We start from the raw sequence: 23,679 nt of genomic DNA on the forward strand, positions 1-23,679 counted from the left end.
CGTTGACTCTTAGAGACATTACTCGCATATAGGAAAGTGCGCATGGTGACTTTTGTATTAAATCCCGATGCAATTTCTGTGTTTCATCAACACTCTGATAGTCCACAGATTACAGAAAGAATTCAGATGTGCATCGGAAACTACTACTGGTCTTCCAGGGACCGATCAAAGCGTAGACTGTTTGAGACATTACTCCCATGGAGGAAAGCGGACATGGTGACACTGTTGTATTCAATCCCGATGCAATTTCTGTGTTTCATCAACACTCTGATATTCCACGGATTACAGAAAGCATCCAGATGTGCATCGGAAACTACTACTGGTCTTCCAGGGAACGATCAAAGCATAAACTCTTTGAGACATTACTCCCATAGAGGAAAGTGTTCATGGTGACTGTTGCATTCAATCCCGATGCATATTCTGTGTTTCATCAACACTCTGATAGTCCACAGATTACAGAATGCCACTAGATGTGCATCGGCAACTACTACTGGTCTTCCAGGGAACGATCAAAGCATAGACTATTTCAGATATTACTCCCATGGAGGAAAGTGTGCATGGTGACTATTATATTCAATACCGATGCAATTTCTGTTTCATCAACACTCAGATAGTCCACAGATCACAGAATGCCACCAGATGTGCATCGGAAACTAGTACTGGTCTTCCAGGAAACGATCAAAACGAAGACTGTTTGAGACATTACTTTTATGGAGGGAAGTGCGCATGGTGACTGTTGTATTCAATCCCGATGCAATGTCTGTGTTTCAACAACACTCTGATAGTCCACAGATTACAGAATGCCTCCAGATGTGCATCGGAAACTACTACTGGTCTTCCAGGTAACGATCAAAGCGTAGACTATTTCAGACATTACTCCCATGGAGGAAACTGCTCATGGAGACTGTTGTATTCAATCCCGATGCAATTTCTGTGTTTCATCAACACTCTGATAGTCCACAGATTACAGAAAGAATCCAGATGTGCATCGGAAACTACTACTGGTCTTCCAGGGAACGGTCAAAGCGTAGACTGTTAGAGACATTACTCCCATGGAGGAAAGTGCGCATGGTGACTGTTGTATTCAATCCCGATGCAATTTCTGTCTTTCATCAACACTCTGATAGTCCACAGATTACAGAATGCCACCAGATGTGCATCGGAAATTACTACTGGTCTTCCAGGGAACGATCAAAGCGTAGAGTGTTTGAGACATTACTCCCATGGAGGAAAGTGCGCATGGTGACTGTTGTATTCAATCCCAATGCAATTTCTTTATTTCATCAACACTCTGATAGTCAACTGATTACAGAATGCCTCCAGATGTGCATCGGAAACTACTACTGGTCTTCCAGGGATCGATGAAAGAGTAGACTGTTTTAGACATTACTCCCATGGTTGAAAGTGCGCATGGTGACTGTTGTATTTAATCCCGATGCAATTTCTGTGCTTCATCAACACTCTTATAGTCCACAGTTTACGGAAAGCCTCCAGATGTGCATCGGAAACTACTACTGGTCTTCCAGGGAACGATCAAAGAGGAAATTCTTTGAGACATTACTCCCATGGAGGGAAGTGCGCATGGTGACTGTTGTATTCAATCCCGATGCAATTTCTGTGTTTCATCAACACTCTGATAGTCCACAGATTACAGAATGCCACCAGATGTGCATCGGAAACTACTACTGGTCTTCCAGGGAACGATCAAAGCGTAGACTGTTTGAGACATTACTCACATGGAGGAATCTGCGCATGGATACTGTTGTATTCAATCCCGATGCAATTTCTGTGTTTCATCAACACTCTGATAGTCTACAGATTACAGAATGCCACCAGAAGTCCATCGGAAACTACTACTGGTATCCAGGGAACGATGAAAGCGTAGACTGTTAGAGACATTACTCCCATGGAGGAAAGTGCGCATGGTGACTGTTGTATTCAATCCCGAAGCAATTTCTGTGTTTCATCAACACTCTGATAGTCCACAGATTACAGAATCCAACCAGATGTGCATCGGAAACTACTACTGGTCTTCCAGGAACGATCAAAGCGTAAACTCTTTGAGACAATACTCCCATGGAGGGAAGTGCGCATGGTGACTGTTGTATTCAATCCCGATGCAATTTCTGTGTTTCATCAACACTCTGATAGTCCACAGATTACAGAATGCTTTCAGATGTGCATCCAAAACTACTACTGGTCTTCCTAGGAACGATCAAACGTAGACTGTTTGAGACATTATTTCCATGAATGAAAGTGCGCATGGTGACTGTTGTATTCAATCCCGAGGCAATTTCTGTGTTTCATCAACACTCTGATAGTCCACAGATTACAGAATCCAACCAGATGTGCATCGGAAACTACTACTGGTCTTCCAGGAACGATCAAGGCGTAGACTGTTTGAGACATTACTCCCGTGGAGGAAAGTGCGCATGGTGACTGTTGTATTCAATTCCTATTCAATTTCTGTGTTTCATCAACACTCTGATTGTCAACAGATTACAGAATGCCACCAGATGTGCATCAGATACAACTGTTGGTGTTCCAGGGACCGATCAAAGAGTAGACTGTTTGAGACATTACTCCCATGGAGGAAAGTGCGCATGGTGACTGTTGTATCCCATTCCGATTCAATTTCTGTGTTTTATCAACACTCTGACAGACCACAGATTACAGAATACCACCCGATGTGCATCGGAAACTACTACTGGTCTTCCAGGGAACGATCAAAGCGTAAACTGTTTGAGACATTACTCCCATGGAGGGTAGTGCGCATGGTGACTGTTGTATTCCATTACGATTCAATTTCTGTGTTTCATCAACACTCTGATAGACCACAGATTACAGAAAGCATCCAGATGTGCATCGGAAACTACTACTGGTTTTCCAGGGAACGATCAAAGCGTAGACTGTTTGAGATATTACTCCCCTGGAGGAAAGTGCGCATGGTGACTGTTGTATTCTATCCCGATGCAATTTCTGTGTTTCATCAACACTCTGATAGTCCACAGATTACAGAAAGAATCCGGATGTGCATCGGAAACTACTATTGGTCTTCCAGGGAACGATCAAAGCGTAGACTGTTAGAGACATTACTCCCATGGAGGAAAGTGCGCATGGTGACTGTTGTATTCAATCCCGATGCAATTTCTGTGTTTCATCAACACTCTGATAGTCCACAGATTACAGAATGCCACCAGATGTGCATCGGAAACTACTACTGTCTTCCAGGGAACGATCAAAGCGTAGACTGTTAGAGAAATTACTCCCGTGGAGGAAAGTGCGCATGGTGACTGTTGTATTCAATCCCGATGCAATTTCTGAGTTTCATCAACACTCTGATAGTCTACAGATTACAGAATGCCACCAGATGTCCATCGGAATCTACTACTGGTATCCAGGGAACGTTCAAAGCGTAGACTGTTAGAGACATTACTCCCATGGAGGAAAGTGCGCATGGTGACTGTTGTATTCAATTCCGAAGCAATATCATTGTTTCAGCAACACTCTGATGGTCTACAGATTACAGAATGCCACCAGATGTGCATCGGAAGCTACTACTGGTCTTCCAGGGAACTATCAAAGCGTAGACTCTTTGTGACATTACTCACATGGAGGAAAGTGCGCATGGATACTGTTGTATTCTATCCCGATGCAATTTCTGTGTTTCATCAACACTCTGATAGTCCACAGATTCCAGAAAGCATCCCGATGTGCATCGGAAACTACTACTGGTCTTCCAGGGAACGATCAAAGCGAAGACTGTTTGAGAATTACTCCCATGGAGGAAAGTCCGCATGGTGACTGTTGTATTCAATCCCGATGCAATTTCTGTGTTTCATCAACACTCTGATACTCCACAGATTACAGAATGCCTCCAGATGTGCATCGGAACTACTACTGGTCTTCCAGGGAACGATCAAATCGTAGACTGTTAGAGACATAACTCCCATGGAGGAAAGTGCGCATGGTGACTGTTGTATTCAATCCCGAAGCAAATATCTTTGTTTCATCAACTCTCTGATAGTCTACAGATTACAGAATGCCACCAGATGTGCATCGGAAACTACTACTGGTCTTCCAGGGAACGATCAAAGCGTAGAGTGTTTGAGACATTACTCCCATGAAGGAAAGGGAGCATGGTGACTGTTGTATTCAATCCCGATGCAATAACTGTGTTTCATCAACACTCTGATAGTCCACAGAATACAGAATGCTTCGAGATGTGCATCGGAATCCACTACTGGTCTTCCAGGGAACGATCAAAGCGTAGACTGTTAGAGACATTACTCCCATGGAGGAAAGTGCGCATGGTGACTGTTGTATTCAATCCCGAAGCAATATCTTTGTTTCATCAACACTCTGATAGTCTATAGATGACAGAATGCCACCAGATGTCCATCGGAAACTACTACTGGTCTTCCAGGGAACGATCAAAGCGTAGACTGTTTGAGACATTACTCACATTTAGGAAACTGCGCATGGATGCTGTTGTATTCAATCCCGATGCAATTTCTGTGTTTCATCAACACTCTGATAGTCCACAGATTACAGAAAGCATCCAGATGAGCATCAGAAACTACTACTGGTCTTCCAGGGAACGATCAAAGCGTAGACTCTTAGAGACATTACTACCATGGAGGAAAGTGCGCATGGTGACTGTTGTATTCAATCCCGATGCAATTTCTGTGTTTCATCAACACTCTGTTAGTCTACAGATTACAGAATGCCACCAGATGTGCATCGGAAACTACTACTGGTCTTCCAGGGAACGATCAAAGCGTAGAGTGTTTGAGACATTACTCCCATGAAGGAAAGTGAGCATGGTGACTGTTGTATTCAATCCCGATGCAATAACTGTGTTTCATCAACACTCTGATAGTCCACAGATTACAGAATGCTTCCAGATGTGCATCGGAAACCACTACTGGTCTTCCAGGGAACGATGAAAGCGTACACTGTTTGAGACATTATCATATGGACGAAAGAGGGCATGGTGACAGTTGTATTCAATCCCGATGCAATTTCTGTGTTTCATCAACACTCTGATAGTCCACAAATTAAGCAGAGCCTCCATATGTGCATCGAAACTACTACTGGTCTTTCGGGGAACGATCAAAGCGTTGACTCTTAGAGACATTATTCGCATATAGGAAAGTGCGCATGGTGACTTTTGTATTAAATCCCGATGCAATTTCTGTGTTTCATCAACACTCTGATAGTCCACAGATTACAGAAAGAATTCAGATGTGCATCGGAAACTACTACTGGTCTTCCAGGGAACGATCAAAGCGTAGACTGTTTGAGACATTACTCCCATGGAGGAAAGCGGACATGGTGACACTGTTGTATTCAATCCCGATGCAATTTCTGTGTTTCATCAACACTCTGATATTCCACGGATTACAGAAAGCATCCAGATGTGCATCGGAAACTACTACTGGTCTTCCAGGGAACGATCAAAGCATAAACTCTTTGAGACATTACTCCCATAGAGGAAAGTGTTCATGGTGACTGTTGCATTCAATCCCGATGCATATTCTGTGTTTCATCAACACTCTGATAGTCCACAGATTACAGAATGCCACTAGATGTGCATCGGAAACTACTACTGGTCTTCCAGGGAACGATCAAAGCATAGACTATTTCAGATATTACTCCCATGGAGGAAAGTGTGCATGGTGACTATTATATTCAATACCGATGCAATTTCTGTTTCATCAACACTCAGATAGTCCACAGATCACAGAATGCCACCAGATGTGCATCGGAAACTACTACTGGTCTTCCAGGAAACGATCAAAACGAAGACTGTTTGAGACATTACTTTTATGGAGGGAAGTGCGCATGGTGACTGTTGTATTCAATCCCGATGCAATGTCTGTGTTTCAACAACACTCTGATAGTCCACAGATTACAGAATGCCTCCAGATGTGCATCGGAAACTACTACTGGTCTTCCAGGTAACGATCAAAGCGTAGACTATTTCAGACATTACTCCCATGGAGGAAACTGCTCATGGAGACTGTTGTATTCAATCCCGATGCAATTTCTGTGTTTCATCAACACTCTGATAGTCCACAGATTACAGAAAGAATCCAGATGTGCATCGGAAACTACTACTGGTCTTCCAGGGAACGGTCAAAGCGTAGACTGTTAGAGACATTACTCCCATGGAGGAAAGTGCGCATGGTGACTGTTGTATTCAATCCCGATGCAATTTCTGTCTTTCATCAACACTCTGATAGTCCACAGATTACAGAATGCCACCAGATGTGCATCGGAAATTACTACTGGTCTTCCAGGGAACGATCAAAGCGTAGAGTGTTTGAGACATTACTCCCATGGAGGAAAGTGCGCATGGTGACTGTTGTATTCAATCCCGATGCAATTTCTTTATTTCATCAACACTCTGATAGTCAACTGATTACAGAATGCCTCCAGATGTGCATCGGAAACTACTACTGGTCTTCCAGGGATCGATGAAAGAGTAGACTGTTTTAGACATTACTCCCATGGAGGAAAGTGCGCATGGTGACTGTTGTATTTAATCCCGATGCAATTTCTGTGCTTCATCAACACTCTTATAGTCCACAGTTTACGGAAAGCCTCCAGATGTGCATCGGAAACTACTACTGGTCTTCCAGGGAACGATCAAAGAGGAAATTCTTTGAGACATTACTCCCATGGAGGGAAGTGCGCATGGTGACTGTTGTATTCAATCCCGATGCAATTTCTGTGTTTCATCAACACTCTGATAGTCCACAGATTACAGAATGCCACCAGATGTGCATCGGAAACTACTACTGGTCTTCCAGGGAACGATCAAAGCGTAGACTGTTTGAGACATTACTCACATGGAGGAATCTGCGCATGGATACTGTTGTATTCAATCCCGATGCAATTTCTGTGTTTCATCAACACTCTGATAGTCTACAGATTACAGAATGCCACCAGATGTCCATCGGAAACTACTACTGGTATCCAGGGAACGATGAAAGCGTAGACTGTTAGAGACATTACTCCCATGGAGGAAAGTGCGCATGGTGACTGTTGTATTCAATCCCGAAGCAATTTCTGTGTTTCATCAACACCATGATAGTCCACAGATTACAGAAAGAATCCGGATGTGGTATCCAGGGAACGATCAAAGCGTAGACTATTAGAGACATTACTCCCATGGAGGAAAGTGCGCATGGTGACTGTTGTATTCAATCCCGAAGCAATATCTTTGTTTCATTAACACTCTGATAGTCTACAGATTACAGAATGCCTCCAGATGTGCATCGGAAACTACTACTGGTCTTCCAGGGAACGATCAAAGCGTAGAGTGTTTGAGACATTACTCCCATGGAGGAAAGTGCGCATGGTGACTGTTGTATTCAATCCCGATGCAATTTCTGTGTTTCATCACCACTCTGATAGTCCACAGATTACAGAATGCCTCCAGATGTGCATCGGAAACTACTACTGGTCTTGCAGGGAACGATCAAAGCGTAAACTCTTTGAGACAATACTCCCATGGAGGGAAGTGCGCATGGTGACTGTTGTATTCAATCCCGATGCAATTTCTGTGTTTCATCAACACTCTGATAGTCCACAGATTACAGAATGCTTTCAGATGTGCATGCAAAACTACTACTGGTCTTCCTAGGAACGATCAAACGTAGACTGTTTGAGACATTATTTCCATGAATGAAAGTGCGCATGGTGACTGTTGTATTCAATCCCGAGGCAATTTCTGTGTTTCATCAACACTCTGATAGTCCACAGATTACAGAATCCAACCAGATGTGCATCGGAAACTACTACTGGTCTTCCAGGAACGATCAAGGCGTAGACTGTTTGAGACATTACTCCCGTGGAGGAAAGTGCGCATGGTGACTGTTGTATTCAATTCCTATTCAATTTCTGTGTTTCATCAACACTCTGATTGTCAACAGATTACAGAATGCCACCAGATGTGCATCAGATACAACTGTTGGTGTTCCAGGGACCGATCAAAGAGTAGACTGTTTGAGACATTACTCCCATGGAGGAAAGTGCGCATGGTGACTGTTGTATCCCATTCCGATTCAATTTCTGTGTTTCATCAACACTCTGACAGACCACAGATTACAGAATACCACCCGATGTGCATCGGAAACTACTACTGGTCTTCCAGGGAACGATCAAAGCGTAAACTGTTTGAGACATTACTCCCATGGAGGGTAGTGCGCATGGTGACTGTTGTATTCCATTCCGATTCAATTTCTGTGTTTCATCAACACTCTGATAGACCACAGATTACAGAAAGCATCCAGATGTGCATCGGAAACTACTACTGGTTTTCCAGGGAACGATCAAAGCGTAGACTGTTTGAGATATTACTCCCCTGGAGGAAAGTGCGCATGGTGACTGTTGTATTCTATCCCGATGCAATTTCTGTGTTTCATCAACACTCTGATAGTCCACAGATTACAGAAAGAATCCGGATGTGCATCGGAAACTACTATTGGTCTTCCAGGGAACGATCAAAGCGTAGACTGTTAGAGACATTACTCCCATGGAGGAAAGTGCGCATGGTGACTGTTGTATTCAATCCCGATGCAATTTCTGTGTTTCATCAACACTCTGATAGTCCACAGATTACAGAATGCCACCAGATGTGCATCGGAAACTACTACTGTCTTCCAGGGAACGATCAAAGCGTAGACTGTTAGAGAAATTACACCCGTGGAGGAAAGTGCGCATGGTGACTGTTGTATTCAATCCCGATGCAATTTCTGAGTTTCATCAACACTCTGATAGTCTACAGATTACAGAATGCCACCAGATGTCCATCGGAATCTACTACTGGTATCCAGGGAACGTTCAAAGCGTAGACTGTTAGAGACATTACTCCCATGGAGGAAAGTGCGCATGGTGACTGTTGTATTCAATTCCGAAGCAATATCATTGTTTCATCAACACTCTGATGGTCTACAGATTACAGAATGCCACCAGATGTGCATCGGAAGCTACTACTGGTCTTCCAGGGAACTATCAAAGCGTAGACTCTTTGTGACATTACTCACATGGAGGAAAGTGCGCATGGATACTGTTGTATTCTATCCCGATGCAATTTCTGTGTTTCATCAACACTCTGATAGTCCACAGATTCCAGAAAGCATCCCGATGTGCATCGGAAACTACTACTGGTCTTCCAGGGAACGATCAAAGCGAAGACTGTTTGAGAATTACTCCCATGGAGGAAAGTCCGCATGGTGACTGTTGTATTCAATCCCGATGCAATTTCTGTGTTTCATCAACACTCTGATACTCCACAGATTACAGAATGCCTCCAGATGTGCATCGGAACTACTACTGGTCTTCCAGGGAACGATCAAATCGTAGACTGTTAGAGACATAACTCCCATGGAGGAAAGTGCGCATGGTGACTGTTGTATTCAATCCCGAAGCAAATATCTTTGTTTCATCAACTCTCTGATAGTCTACAGATTACAGAATGCCACCAGATGTGCATCGGAAACTACTACTGGTCTTCCAGGGAACGATCAAAGCGTAGAGTGTTTGAGACATTACTCCCATGAAGGAAAGTGAGCATGGTGACTGTTGTATTCAATCCCGATGCAATAACTGTGTTTCATCAACACTCTGATAGTCCACAGATTACAGAATGCTTCCAGATGTGCATCGGAAACCACTACTGGTCTTCCAGGGAACGATGAAAGCGTAGACTGTTTGAGACATTATCATATGGACGAAAGAGGGCATGGTGACAGTTGTATTCAATCCCGATGCAATTTCTGTGTTTCATCAACAGTCTGATAGTCCACAAATTAAGCAGAGCCTCCATATGTGCATCGAAACTACTACTGGTCTTCCGGGGAACGATCAAAGCGTTGACTCTTAGAGACATTACTCGCATATAGGAAAGTGCGCATGGTGACTTTTGTATTAAATCCCGATGCAATTTCTGTGTTTCATCAACACTCTGATAGTCCACAGATTACAGAAAGAATTCAGATGTGCATCGGAAACTACTACTGGTCTTCCAGGGAACGATCAAAGCGTAGACTGTTTGAGACATTACTCCCATGGAGGAAAGCGGACATGGTGACACTGTTGTATTCAATCCCGATGCAATTTCTGTGTTTCATCAACACTCTGATATTCCACGGATTACAGAAAGCATCCAGATGTGCATCGGAAACTACTACTCGTCTTCCAGGGAACGATCAAAGCGTAGAGTGTTTGAGACATTACTCCCATGGAGGAAAGTGCGCATGGTGACTGTTGTATTCAATCCCGATGCAATTTCTTTATTTCATCAACACTCTGATAGTCAACTGATTACAGAATGCCTCCAGATGTGCATCGGAAACTACTACTGGTCTTCCAGGGATCGATGAAAGAGTAGACTGTTTTAGACATTACTCCCATGGAGGAAAGTGCGCATGGTGACTGTTGTATTTAATCCCGATGCAATTTCTGTGCTTCATCAACACTCTTATAGTCCACAGTTTACGGAAAGCCTCCAGATGTGCATCGGAAACTACTACTGGTCTTCCAGGGAACGATCAAAGAGGAAATTCTTTGAGACATTACTCCCATGGAGGGAAGTGCGCATGGTGACTGTTGTATTCAATCCCGATGCAATTTCTGTGTTTCATCAACACTCTGATAGTCCACAGATTACAGAATGCCACCAGATGTGCATCGGAAACTACTACTGGTCTTCCAGGGAACGATCAAAGCGTAGACTGTTTGAGACATTACTCACATGGAGGAATCTGCGCATGGATACTGTTGTATTCAATCCCGATGCAATTTCTGTGTTTCATCAACACTCTGATAGTCTACAGATTACAGAATGCCACCAGATGTCCATCGGAAACTACTACTGGTATCCAGGGAACGATCAAAGCGTAGACTGTTAGAGACATTACTCCCATGGAGGAAAGTGCGCATAGTGACTGTTGTATTCAATCCCGAAGCAATATCTCTGTTTCATCAACACTCTGACAGTCCACAGATTACAGAATGCTTTCATATGTGCATCGGAAACCACTACTGGTCTTCCAGGGAACGATCAAAGCGTAGACTCTTTGAGGCATTATCATATGGACGATAGAGGGCATGGTGACAGTTGTATTCAATCCCGATGCAATTTCTGTGTTTCATCAACACTCTGATAGTCCACAAATAAAGCAAAGCCTCCATATGTGCATCGAAACTACTACTGGTCTTCCAGGGAACGATCAAAGCGTAGACTGTTAGAGACCATACTACCATATAGGAAAGTGCGCATGGTGACTGTTGTATTCAATGCCGATGCAATTTCTGTGCTTCATCAACACTCTGATAGTCCACAGATTATAGAATGCCTCCAGATGTGCATCGGAAACTACTACTGGTCTTCCAGGGAACGATCAAAGAGTAGACTGTTTGAGACATTACTCCCATGGAGGAAAGTGAGCATGGTGACTGTTGTATTCAATCCCTAAGCTATTTCTGTGCTTCATCAACACTCTGATAGTCCACAGTTTACGGAAAGCCTCCAGATGTCCATCGGAAAGTACTACTGGTCTTCCAGGGAACGATCAAAGCGTAGACAGTTAGAGACATTACTCCCATGGAGGAAAGTGCGCATGGTAACTGTTGTATTCAATCCCGATGCAATCTCTGTGTTTCTTCAACACTCTGATAGTCCACAGATTACAGAATGCCTTCAGATGTGCATCGGAAACTACTACTGGTCTTCCTGGGAACGATCAAAGCGTAGACTGTTTGAGACATTATTCCCATGAAGGAAAGTGCGCATGGTGACTGTTGTATTCAATCACGATGCACTTTCTGTGATTCATCAACACTCTGATAGTCCACAGATTACAGAATCCAACCAGACGTGCATCGGAAACTACTACTGGTCTTAGAGGGAACGATCAAAGCGTAGACTGTTTGAGACATTACTGCCATGGAGGAAAGTGTGCATGGTGACTGTTGTATTCAATCCCGATGCAATTTCTGTGTTTCATCAACACACTGATAGTCCACAGATTACAGAAAGAATCCAGATGTGCATCGGAAACTACTACTGGTCTTCCAGGGAACGATCAAAGCGTAGACTGTTAGAGACATTACTCCCATGGAGGAAAGTGCGCATGGTGACTGTTGTATTCAATCCCGATGCAATTTCTGTGTTTCATCAACACTCTGATAGTCCACAGATTACAGAATGCCACCAGACGTGCATCGGAAACTACTACTGGTCTTCCAGGGAACGATTAAAGCGTAGACTGTAAGAGATATTACTCCCTTGGAGGAAAGTGCGCATGGTGATTGTTGTATTCAATCCTGATGCAAATTCTGTGTTTCATCAACACTGCGATATTCTACAGATTACAGAATGCCACCAGATGTCCATCGGGAACTACTACTGGTTTTCCAGGGAACGATCAAAGCGTAGACTGTTTGAGACATTACTCACGTGGAGGAGAGTGCGCATGGTGACTGTTGTATTCAATCCCGAAACAATTTCTGTGTTTCATCAACACTCTGATTCTCCACAGATTACAGAATGCCTCCATATGTGCATCGGAAACTAATCATGGTCTTCCAGGGAACGATCAAAGCGTAGACTGTTTGTGACATTACTCGCATGGAGGAAAGTGCGCATGTTGACTGTTGTATTCAATCCCGATTCAATTTCTGTGTTTCATCAGCACTCTGATAGTCCACAAATAAAGCAAAGCCTCCATATGTGCATCGAAACTACTACTGGTCTTCCAGGGAACGATCAAAGCGTAGACTGTTAGAGACCATACTACCATATAGGAAAGTGCGCATGGTGACTGTTGTATTCAATGCCGATGCAATTTCTGTGCTTCATCAACACTCTGATAGTCCACAGATTATAGAATGCCTCCAGATGTGCATCGGAAACTACTACTGGTCTTCCAGGGAACGATCAAAGAGTAGACTGTTTGAGACATTACTCCCATGGAGGAAAGTGAGCATGGTGACTGTTGTATTCAATCCCTAAGCTATTTCTGTGCTTCATCAACACTCTGATAGTCCACAGTTTACGGAAAGCCTCCAGATGTCCATCGGAAAGTACTACTGGTCTTCCAGGGAACGATCAAAGCGTAGACAGTTAGAGACATTACTCCCATGGAGGAAAGTGCGCATGGTAACTGTTGTATTCAATCCCGATGCAATCTCTGTGTTTCTTCAACACTCTGATAGTCCACAGATTACAGAATGCCTTCAGATGTGCATCGGAAACTACTACTGGTCTTCCTGGGAACGATCAAAGCGTAGACTGTTTGAGACATTATTCCCATGAAGGAAAGTGCGCATGGTGACTGTTGTATTCAATCACGATGCACTTTCTGTGATTCATCAACACTCTGATAGTCCACAGATTACAGAATCCAACCAGACGTGCATCGGAAACTACTACTGGTCTTAGAGGGAACGATCAAAGCGTAGACTGTTTGAGACATTACTGCCATGGAGGAAAGTGTGCATGGTGACTGTTGTATTCAATCCCGATGCAATTTCTGTGTTTCATCAACACACTGATAGTCCACAGATTACAGAAAGAATCCAGATGTGCATCGGAAACTACTACTGGTCTTCCAGGGAACGATCAAAGCGTAGACTGTTAGAGACATTACTCCCATGGAGGAAAGTGCGCATGGTGACTGTTGTATTCAATCCCGATGCAATTTCTGTGTTTCATCAACACTCTGATAGTCCACAGATTACAGAATGCCACCAGACGTGCATCGGAAACTACTACTGGTCTTCCAGGGAACGATTAAAGCGTAGACTGTAAGAGATATTACTCCCTTGGAGGAAAGTGCGCATGGTGATTGTTGTATTCAATCCTGATGCAAATTCTGTGTTTCATCAACACTGCGATATTCTACAGATTACAGAATGCCACCAGATGTCCATCGGGAACTACTACTGGTTTTCCAGGGAACGATCAAAGCGTAGACTGTTTGAGACATTACTCACGTGGAGGAGAGTGCGCATGGTGACTGTTGTATTCAATCCCGAAACAATTTCTGTGTTTCATCAACACTCTGATTCTCCACAGATTACAGAATGCCTCCATATGTGCATCGGAAACTAATCATGGTCTTCCAGGGAACGATCAAAGCGTAGACTGTTTGTGACATTACTCGCATGGAGGAAAGTGCGCATGTTGACTGTTGTATTCAATCCCGATTCAATTTCTGTGTTTCATCAGCACTCTGATAGTCCACGGATTACAGAAAGCATCCAGATGTGCATTGGAAACTACTACTGGTCTTCCAGGGAACGATCGAAGCGTAGACTGTTTGAGACATTACTCCCATGGAAGAAAGTGCGCATGGTGACTGTTGTATTCAATACCGATGCAATTTCTGTGTTTCATCAACACTCTGATATTCCACGGATTACAGAAACAATCCAGATGTGCATCGCAAACTACTACTGGTCTTCCAGGGAACGATCAAATCGTAAACTGTTTGAGACATTACTTTTATGGAGGAAAGTGCAGATGGTGACTGTTGTATTCAATTCAGATTCAATTTCTCTGTTTCTTCGACACTCTGATTGTCCACAGATTACAGAGTGCCACCAGATGTGCATCGGAAACTACTACTGGGCTTCCAGGGAACGATCAAAGCGTAGACTGTTTGAGACATTACTCCCATGGAAGAAAGTGCGCATGGTGACTGTTGTATTCAATCCCGATGCAATTTCTGTGTTTCATCAACACACTGATAGTCCACAGATTACAGAAAGAATCCAGATGTGCATCGGAAACTACTACTGGTCTTCCAGGGAACGATCAAAGCATACACTGTTAGAGACATTACACACATTGAGGAAAGTGCGCATGGTGACTGTTGTATTCAATCCCGATGCAATTTCGGTGTTTCATCAACACTCTGATAGTCCACAGATTACAGAATGCCACCAGATGTGCATCGGAAACTACTACTGGTCTTCCAGGGAACGATCAAAGCGTAGACTGTTAGAGACATTACTCCCTTGGAGGAAAGTGCGCATGGTGACTGTTGTATTCAATCCCGATGCAATTTCTGTGTTTCATCAACACTGTGATAGTCTACAGATTACAGAATGCCACCAGATGTCCATCGGAAACTACTACTGATTTTCCAGGGAACGATCAAAGCGTAGACTGTTTGAGACATTTTTCACGTGGATTACAGTGCGCATGGTGACTGTTGTATTCAATCCCGATGCTATTTCTGTGTTTCATCCACACACCGATAGTCCACAGGTTACAGAAAGAATCCAGATGTGCATCGGAAACTACTACTGGTCTTCCAGGGAACGATCAAATCGTAGACTGTTTGAGACATTACTCGCATGGAGGAAAGTGCGCATGGTAACTGTTGTATTCAATCCCGATGCAATTTCTGTGTTTCATCAACACTCTGATACTCCACAGATTACAGAATGCCTCCAGATGTGCATCGGAAACTACTACTGGTCTTCCAGGGAACGATCAAAGCGTAAACTCTTTGAGAAATTACTCCCATGGAGGGAAGTGCGCATGGTGACTGTTGTATTCAATCCCGATGCAATTTCTGTGTTTCTTCAACACTCTGATAGTCCACAGATTACAGAATGCCTTCAGATGTGCATCGGAAACTACTACTGGTCTTCCTGGGAACGATCAAAGCGTAGACTGTTTGATACATTATTCCCAAGAAGGAAAGTGCGCATGGTGACTGTTGTATTCAATCCCGATGCAATTTCTGTGTTTCATCAACACACTGATAGTCCACAGATTACAGAAAGAATCCAGATGTGCATCGGAAACTACTACTGGTCTTCCAGCTAACGATCAAAGCGTAGACTGTTAGAGACATTACTCTCATGGAGGAAAGTGCGCATGGTGACTGTTGTATTCAATCCCGATGCAATTTCTGTGTTTCATCAACACTCTGATAGTCCACAGATTACAGAATGCCACCAGATGTGCATCGGAAACTACTACTGGTCTTCCAGGGAACGATCAAAGCGTACACTGTTAGAGACATTACTCCCTTGGAGGAAAGTGCGCATGGTGATTGTTGTATTCAATCCTGATTCAAATTCTGTGTTTCATCAACACTGCGATAGTCTACAGTTTACAGAATGCCACCAGATGTCCATCGGGAACTACTACTGGTTTTCCAGGGAACGATCAAAGCGTAGCCTGTTTGAGACATTACTCACGTGGAGGAGAGTGCGCATGGTGACTGTTGTATTCAATCCCGATTCAATTTCTGTGTTTCATCAACACTCTGATAGTCCACGGATTACAGAAAGCATCCAGATGTGCATCGGAAACTACTACTGGTCTTCCAGGGAACGATCCAAGCGTAGACTGTTTGAGACATTACTCCCATGGAAGAAAGTGTGCATGGTGACTGTTGTATTCAATACCGATGCAATTTCTGTGTTTCATCAACACTCTGATATTCCACGGATTACAGAAACAATCCAGATGTGCATCGCAAACTACTACTGGTCTTCCAGGGAACGATCAAATCGTAAACTGTTTGAGACATTACTTTTATGGAGGAAAGTGCAGATGGTGACTGTTGTATTCAATTCAGATTCAATTTCTGTGTTTCTTCAACACTCTGATTGTCCACAGATTACAGAGTGCCACCAGATGTGCATCGGAAACTACTACTGGGCTTCCAGGGAACGATCAAAGCGTAGACTGTTTGAGACATTACTCCCATGGAAGAAAGTGCGCATGGTGACTGTTGTATTCAATCCCGATGCAATTTCTGTGTTTCATCAAAACACTGATAGTCCACAGATTACAGAAAGAATCCAGATGTGCATCGGAAACTACTACTGGTCTTCCAGGGAACGATCAAAGCATACACTGTTAGAGACATTACTCCCATTGAGGAAAGTGCGCATGGTGACTGTTGTATTCAATCCCGATGCAATTTCTGTGTTTCATCAACACTCTGATAGTCCACAGATTACAGAATGCCACCAGATGTGCATCGGAAACTACTACTGGTCTTCCAGGGAACGATCAAAGCGTAGACTGTTAGAGACATTACACCCTTGGAGGAAAGTGCGCATGGTGACTGTTGTATTCAATCCCGATGCAATTTCTGTGTTTCATCAACACTGTGATAGTCTACAGATTACAGAATGCCACCAGATGTCCATCGGAAACTACTACTGATTTTCCAGGGAACGATCAAAGCGTAGACTGTTTGAGACATTTTTCACGTGGAGGACAGTGCGCATGGTGACTGTTGTATTCAATCCCGATGCTATTTCTGTGTTTCATCCACACACCGATAGTCCACAGATTACAGAAAGAATCCTGATGTGCATCGGAAACTACTACTGGTCTTCCAGGGAACGATCAAATCGTAGACTGTTTGAGACATTACTCGCATGGAGGAAAGTGCGCATGGTAACTGTTGTATTCAATCCCGATGCAATTTCTGTGTTTCATCAACACTCTGATACTCCACAGATTACAGAATGCCTCCAGATGTGCATCGGAAACTACTACTGGTCTTCCAGGGAACGATCAAAGCGTAAAATCTTTGAGAAATTACTCCCATGGAGGGAAGTGCGCATGGTGACTGTTGTATTCAATCCCGATGCAATTTCTGTGTTTCTTCAACACTCTGATAGTCCACAGATTACAGAATGCCTTCAGATGTGCATCGGAAACTACTACTGGTCTTCCTGGGAACGATCAAAGCGTAGACTGTTTGATACATTATTCCCATGAAGGAAAGTGCGCATGGTGACTGTTGTATTCAATCCCGATGCAATTTCTGTGTTTCATCAACACACTGATAGTCCACAGATTACAGAAAGAATCCAGATGTGCATCAGAAACTACTACTGGTCTTCCAGGGAACGATCAAAGCGTAGACTGTTAGAGACATTACTCCCATGGAGGAAAGTGCGCATGGTGACTGTTGTATTCAATCCCGATGCAATTTCTGTGTTTCATCAACACTCTGATAGTCCACAGATTACAGAATGCCACCAGCTGTGCATCGGAAACTACTACTGGTCTTCCAGGGAACGATCAAAGCGTAGACTGTTAGAGACATTACTCCCTTGGAGGAAAGTGCGCATGGTGATTGTTGTATTCAATCCTGATGCAAATTCTGTGTTTCATCAACACTGCGATAGTCTACAGTTTACAGAATGCCACCAGATGTCCATCGGGAACTACTACTGGTTTTCCAGGGAACGATCAAAGCGTAGCCTGTTTGAGACATTACTCACGTGGAGGAGAGTGCGCATGGTGACTGTTGTATTCAATCCCGAAGCAATTTCTGTGTTTCATCAACACTCTGATTCTCCACAGATTACAGAATGCCTCCATATGTGCATCGGAAACTACTCATGGTCTTCCAGGGAACGATCAAAGCGTAGACTGTTTGTGACATTACTCGCATAGAGGAAAGTGCGCATGGTGACTGTTGTATTCAATCCCGTATCAATTTCTGTGTTTCATCAACACTCTGATAGTCCACGGATTACAGAAAGCATCCAGATGTGCATCGGAAACTACTACTGGTCTTCCAGGGAACGATCAAAGCGTAGACTGTTTGAGACATTACTCCCATGGAAGAAAGTGTGCATGGTGACTGTTGTATTCAATACCGATGCAATTTCTGTGTTTCATCAACACTCTGATATTCCACGGATTACAGAAACAATCCAGATGTGCATCGCAAACTACTACTGGTCTTCCAGGGAACGATCAAATCGTAAACTGTTTGAGACATTACTTTTATGGAAGAAAGTGCACACGGTGACTGTTGTATTCAATTCAGATTCAATTTCTGTGTTTCTTCAACACTCTGATTGTCCACAGATTACAGAATGCCACCAGCTGTGCATCGGAAACTACTACTGGTCTTCCAGGGAACGATCAAAGCGTAGACTGTTAGAGACATTACTCCCATGGAGGAAAGTGAGCATGGTGACTGTTGTATTCAATCCCTAAGCTATTTCTGTGCTTCATCAACACTCTGATAGTCCACAGTTTACGGAAAGCCTCCAGATGTCCATCGGAAAGTACTACTGGTCTTCCAGGGAACGATCAAAGCGTAGACAGTTAGAGACATTACTCCCATGGAGGAAAGTGCGCATGGTAACTGTTGTATTCAATCCCGATGCAATCTCTGTGTTTCTTCAACACTCTGATAGTCCACAGATTACAGAATGCCTTCAGATGTGCATCGGAAACTACTACTGGTCTTCCTGGGAACGATCAAAGCGTAGACTGTTTGAGACATTATTCCCATGAAGGAAAGTGCGCATGGTGACTGTTGTATTCAATCACGATGCACTTTCTGTGATTCATCAACACTCTGATAGTCCACAGATTACAGAATCCAACCAGACGTGCATCGGAAACTACTACTGGTCTTAGAGGGAACGATCAAAGCGTAGACTGTTTGAGACATTACTGCCATGGAGGAAAGTGTGCATGGTGACTGTTGTATTCAATCCCGATGCAATTTCTGTGTTTCATCAACACACTGATAGTCCACAGATTACAGAAAGAATCCAGATGTGCATCGGAAACTACTACTGGTCTTCCAGGGAACGATCAAAGCGTAGACTGTTAGAGACATTACTCCCATGGAGGAAAGTGCGCATGGTGACTGTTGTATTCAATCCCGATGCAATTTCTGTGTTTCATCAACACTCTGATAGTCCACAGATTACAGAATGCCACCAGACGTGCATCGGAAACTACTACTGGTCTTCCAGGGAACGATTAAAGCGTAGACTGTAAGAGATATTACTCCCTTGGAGGAAAGTGCGCATGGTGATTGTTGTATTCAATCCTGATGCAAATTCTGTGTTTCATCAACACTGCGATATTCTACAGATTACAGAATGCCACCAGATGTCCATCGGGAACTACTACTGGTTTTCCAGGGAACGATCAAAGCGTAGACTGTTTGAGACATTACTCACGTGGAGGAGAGTGCGCATGGTGACTGTTGTATTCAATCCCGAAACAATTTCTGTGTTTCATCAACACTCTGATTCTCCACAGATTACAGAATGCCTCCATATGTGCATCGGAAACTAATCATGGTCTTCCAGGGAACGATCAAAGCGTAGACTGTTTGTGACATTACTCGCATGGAGGAAAGTGCGCATGTTGACTGTTGTATTCAATCCCGATTCAATTTCTGTGTTTCATCAGCACTCTGATAGTCCACGGATTACAGAAAGCATCCAGATGTGCATTGGAAACTACTACTGGTCTTCCAGGGAACGATCGAAGCGTAGACTGTTTGAGACATTACTCCCATGGAAGAAAGTGCGCATGGTGACTGTTGTATTCAATACCGATGCAATTTCTGTGTTTCATCAACACTCTGATATTCCACGGATTACAGAAACAATCCAGATGTGCATCGCAAACTACTACTGGTCTTCCAGGGAACGATCAAATCGTAAACTGTTTGAGACATTACTTTTATGGAGGAAAGTGCAGATGGTGACTGTTGTATTCAATTCAGATTCAATTTCTCTGTTTCTTCGACACTCTGATTGTCCACAGATTACAGAGTGCCACCAGATGTGCATCGGAAACTACTACTGGGCTTCCAGGGAACGATCAAAGCGTAGACTGTTTGAGACATTACTCCCATGGAAGAAAGTGCGCATGGTGACTGTTGTATTCAATCCCGATGCAATTTCTGTGTTTCATCAACACACTGATAGTCCACAGATTACAGAAAGAATCCAGATGTGCATCGGAAACTACTACTGGTCTTCCAGGGAACGATCAAAGCATACACTGTTAGAGACATTACACACATTGAGGAAAGTGCGCATGGTGACTGTTGTATTCAATCCCGATGCAATTTCGGTGTTTCATCAACACTCTGATAGTCCACAGATTACAGAATGCCACCAGATGTGCATCGGAAACTACTACTGGTCTTCCAGGGAACGATCAAAGCGTAGACTGTTAGAGACATTACTCCCTTGGAGGAAAGTGCGCATGGTGACTGTTGTATTCAATCCCGATGCAATTTCTGTGTTTCATCAACACTGTGATAGTCTACAGATTACAGAATGCCACCAGATGTCCATCGGAAACTACTACTGATTTTCCAGGGAACGATCAAAGCGTAGACTGTTTGAGACATTTTTCACGTGGATTACAGTGCGCATGGTGACTGTTGTATTCAATCCCGATGCTATTTCTGTGTTTCATCCACACACCGATAGTCCACAGGTTACAGAAAGAATCCAGATGTGCATCGGAAACTACTACTGGTCTTCCAGGGAACGATCAAATCGTAGACTGTTTGAGACATTACTCGCATGGAGGAAAGTGCGCATGGTAACTGTTGTATTCAATCCCGATGCAATTTCTGTGTTTCATCAACACTCTGATACTCCACAGATTACAGAATGCCTCCAGATGTGCATCGGAAACTACTACTGGTCTTCCAGGGAACGATCAAAGCGTAAACTCTTTGAGAAATTACTCCCATGGAGGGAAGTGCGCATGGTGACTGTTGTATTCAATCCCGATGCAATTTCTGTGTTTCTTCAACACTCTGATAGTCCACAGATTACAGAATGCCTTCAGATGTGCATCGGAAACTACTACTGGTCTTCCTGGGAACGATCAAAGCGTAGACTGTTTGATACATTATTCCCAAGAAGGAAAGTGCGCATGGTGACTGTTGTATTCAATCCCGATGCAATTTCTGTGTTTCATCAACACACTGATAGTCCACAGATTACAGAAAGAATCCAGATGTGCATCGGAAACTACTACTGGTCTTCCAGCTAACGATCAAAGCGTAGACTGTTAGAGACATTACTCTCATGGAGGAAAGTGCGCATGGTGACTGTTGTATTCAATCCCGATGCAATTTCTGTGTTTCATCAACACTCTGATAGTCCACAGATTACAGAATGCCACCAGATGTGCATCGGAAACTACTACTGGTCTTCCAGGGAACGATCAAAGCGTACACTGTTAGAGACATTACTCCCTTGGAGGAAAGTGCGCATGGTGATTGTTGTATTCAATCCTGATTCAAATTCTGTGTTTCATCAACACTGCGATAGTCTACAGTTTACAGAATGCCACCAGATGTCCATCGGGAACTACTACTGGTTTTCCAGGGAACGATCAAAGCGTAGCCTGTTTGAGACATTACTCACGTGGAGGAGAGTGCGCATGGTGACTGTTGTATTCAATCCCGATTCAATTTCTGTGTTTCATCAACACTCTGATAGTCCACGGATTACAGAAAGCATCCAGATGTGCATCGGAAACTACTACTGGTCTTCCAGGGAACGATCCAAGCGTAGACTGTTTGAGACATTACTCCCATGGAAGAAAGTGTGCATGGTGACTGTTGTATTCAATACCGATGCAATTTCTGTGTTTCATCAACACTCTGATATTCCACGGATTACAGAAACAATCCAGATGTGCATCGCAAACTACTACTGGTCTTCCAGGGAACGATCAAATCGTAAACTGTTTGAGACATTACTTTTATGGAGGAAAGTGCAGATGGTGACTGTTGTATTCAATTCAGATTCAATTTCTGTGTTTCTTCAACACTCTGATTGTCCACAGATTACAGAGTGCCACCAGATGTGCATCGGAAACTACTACTGGGCTTCCAGGGAACGATCAAAGCGTAGACTGTTTGAGACATTACTCCCATGGAAGAAAGTGCGCATGGTGACTGTTGTATTCAATCCCGATGCAATTTCTGTGTTTCATCAAAACACTGATAGTCCACAGATTACAGAAAGAATCCAGATGTGCATCGGAAACTACTACTGGTCTTCCAGGGAACGATCAAAGCATACACTGTTAGAGACATTACTCCCATTGAGGAAAGTGCGCATGGTGACTGTTGTATTCAATCCCGATGCAATTTCTGTGTTTCATCAACACTCTGATAGTCCACAGATTACAGAATGCCACCAGATGTGCATCGGAAACTACTACTGGTCTTCCAGGGAACGATCAAAGCGTAGACTGTTAGAGACATTACACCCTTGGAGGAAAGTGCGCATGGTGACTGTTGTATTCAATCCCGATGCAATTTCTGTGTTTCATCAACACTGTGATAGTCTACAGATTACAGAATGCCACCAGATGTCCATCGGAAACTACTACTGATTTTCCAGGGAACGATCAAAGCGTAGACTGTTTGAGACATTTTTCACGTGGAGGACAGTGCGCATGGTGACTGTTGTATTCAATCCCGATGCTATTTCTGTGTTTCATCCACACACCGATAGTCCACAGATTACAGAAAGAATCCTGATGTGCATCGGAAACTACTACTGGTCTTCCAGGGAACGATCAAATCGTAGACTGTTTGAGACATTACTCGCATGGAGGAAAGTGCGCATGGTAACTGTTGTATTCAATCCCGATGCAATTTCTGTGTTTCATCAACACTCTGATACTCCACAGATTACAGAATGCCTCCAGATGTGCATCGGAAACTACTACTGGTCTTCCAGGGAACGATCAAAGCGTAAAATCTTTGAGAAATTACTCCCATGGAGGGAAGTGCGCATGGTGACTGTTGTATTCAATCCCGATGCAATTTCTGTGTTTCTTCAACACTCTGATAGTCCACAGATTACAGAATG

The sequence above is a fragment of the Schistocerca gregaria genome, unplaced genomic scaffold (assembly GCF_023897955.1).
Source record: "Schistocerca gregaria isolate iqSchGreg1 unplaced genomic scaffold, iqSchGreg1.2 ptg000285l, whole genome shotgun sequence".
Classification (NCBI taxonomy): domain Eukaryota; kingdom Metazoa; phylum Arthropoda; class Insecta; order Orthoptera; family Acrididae; genus Schistocerca; species Schistocerca gregaria.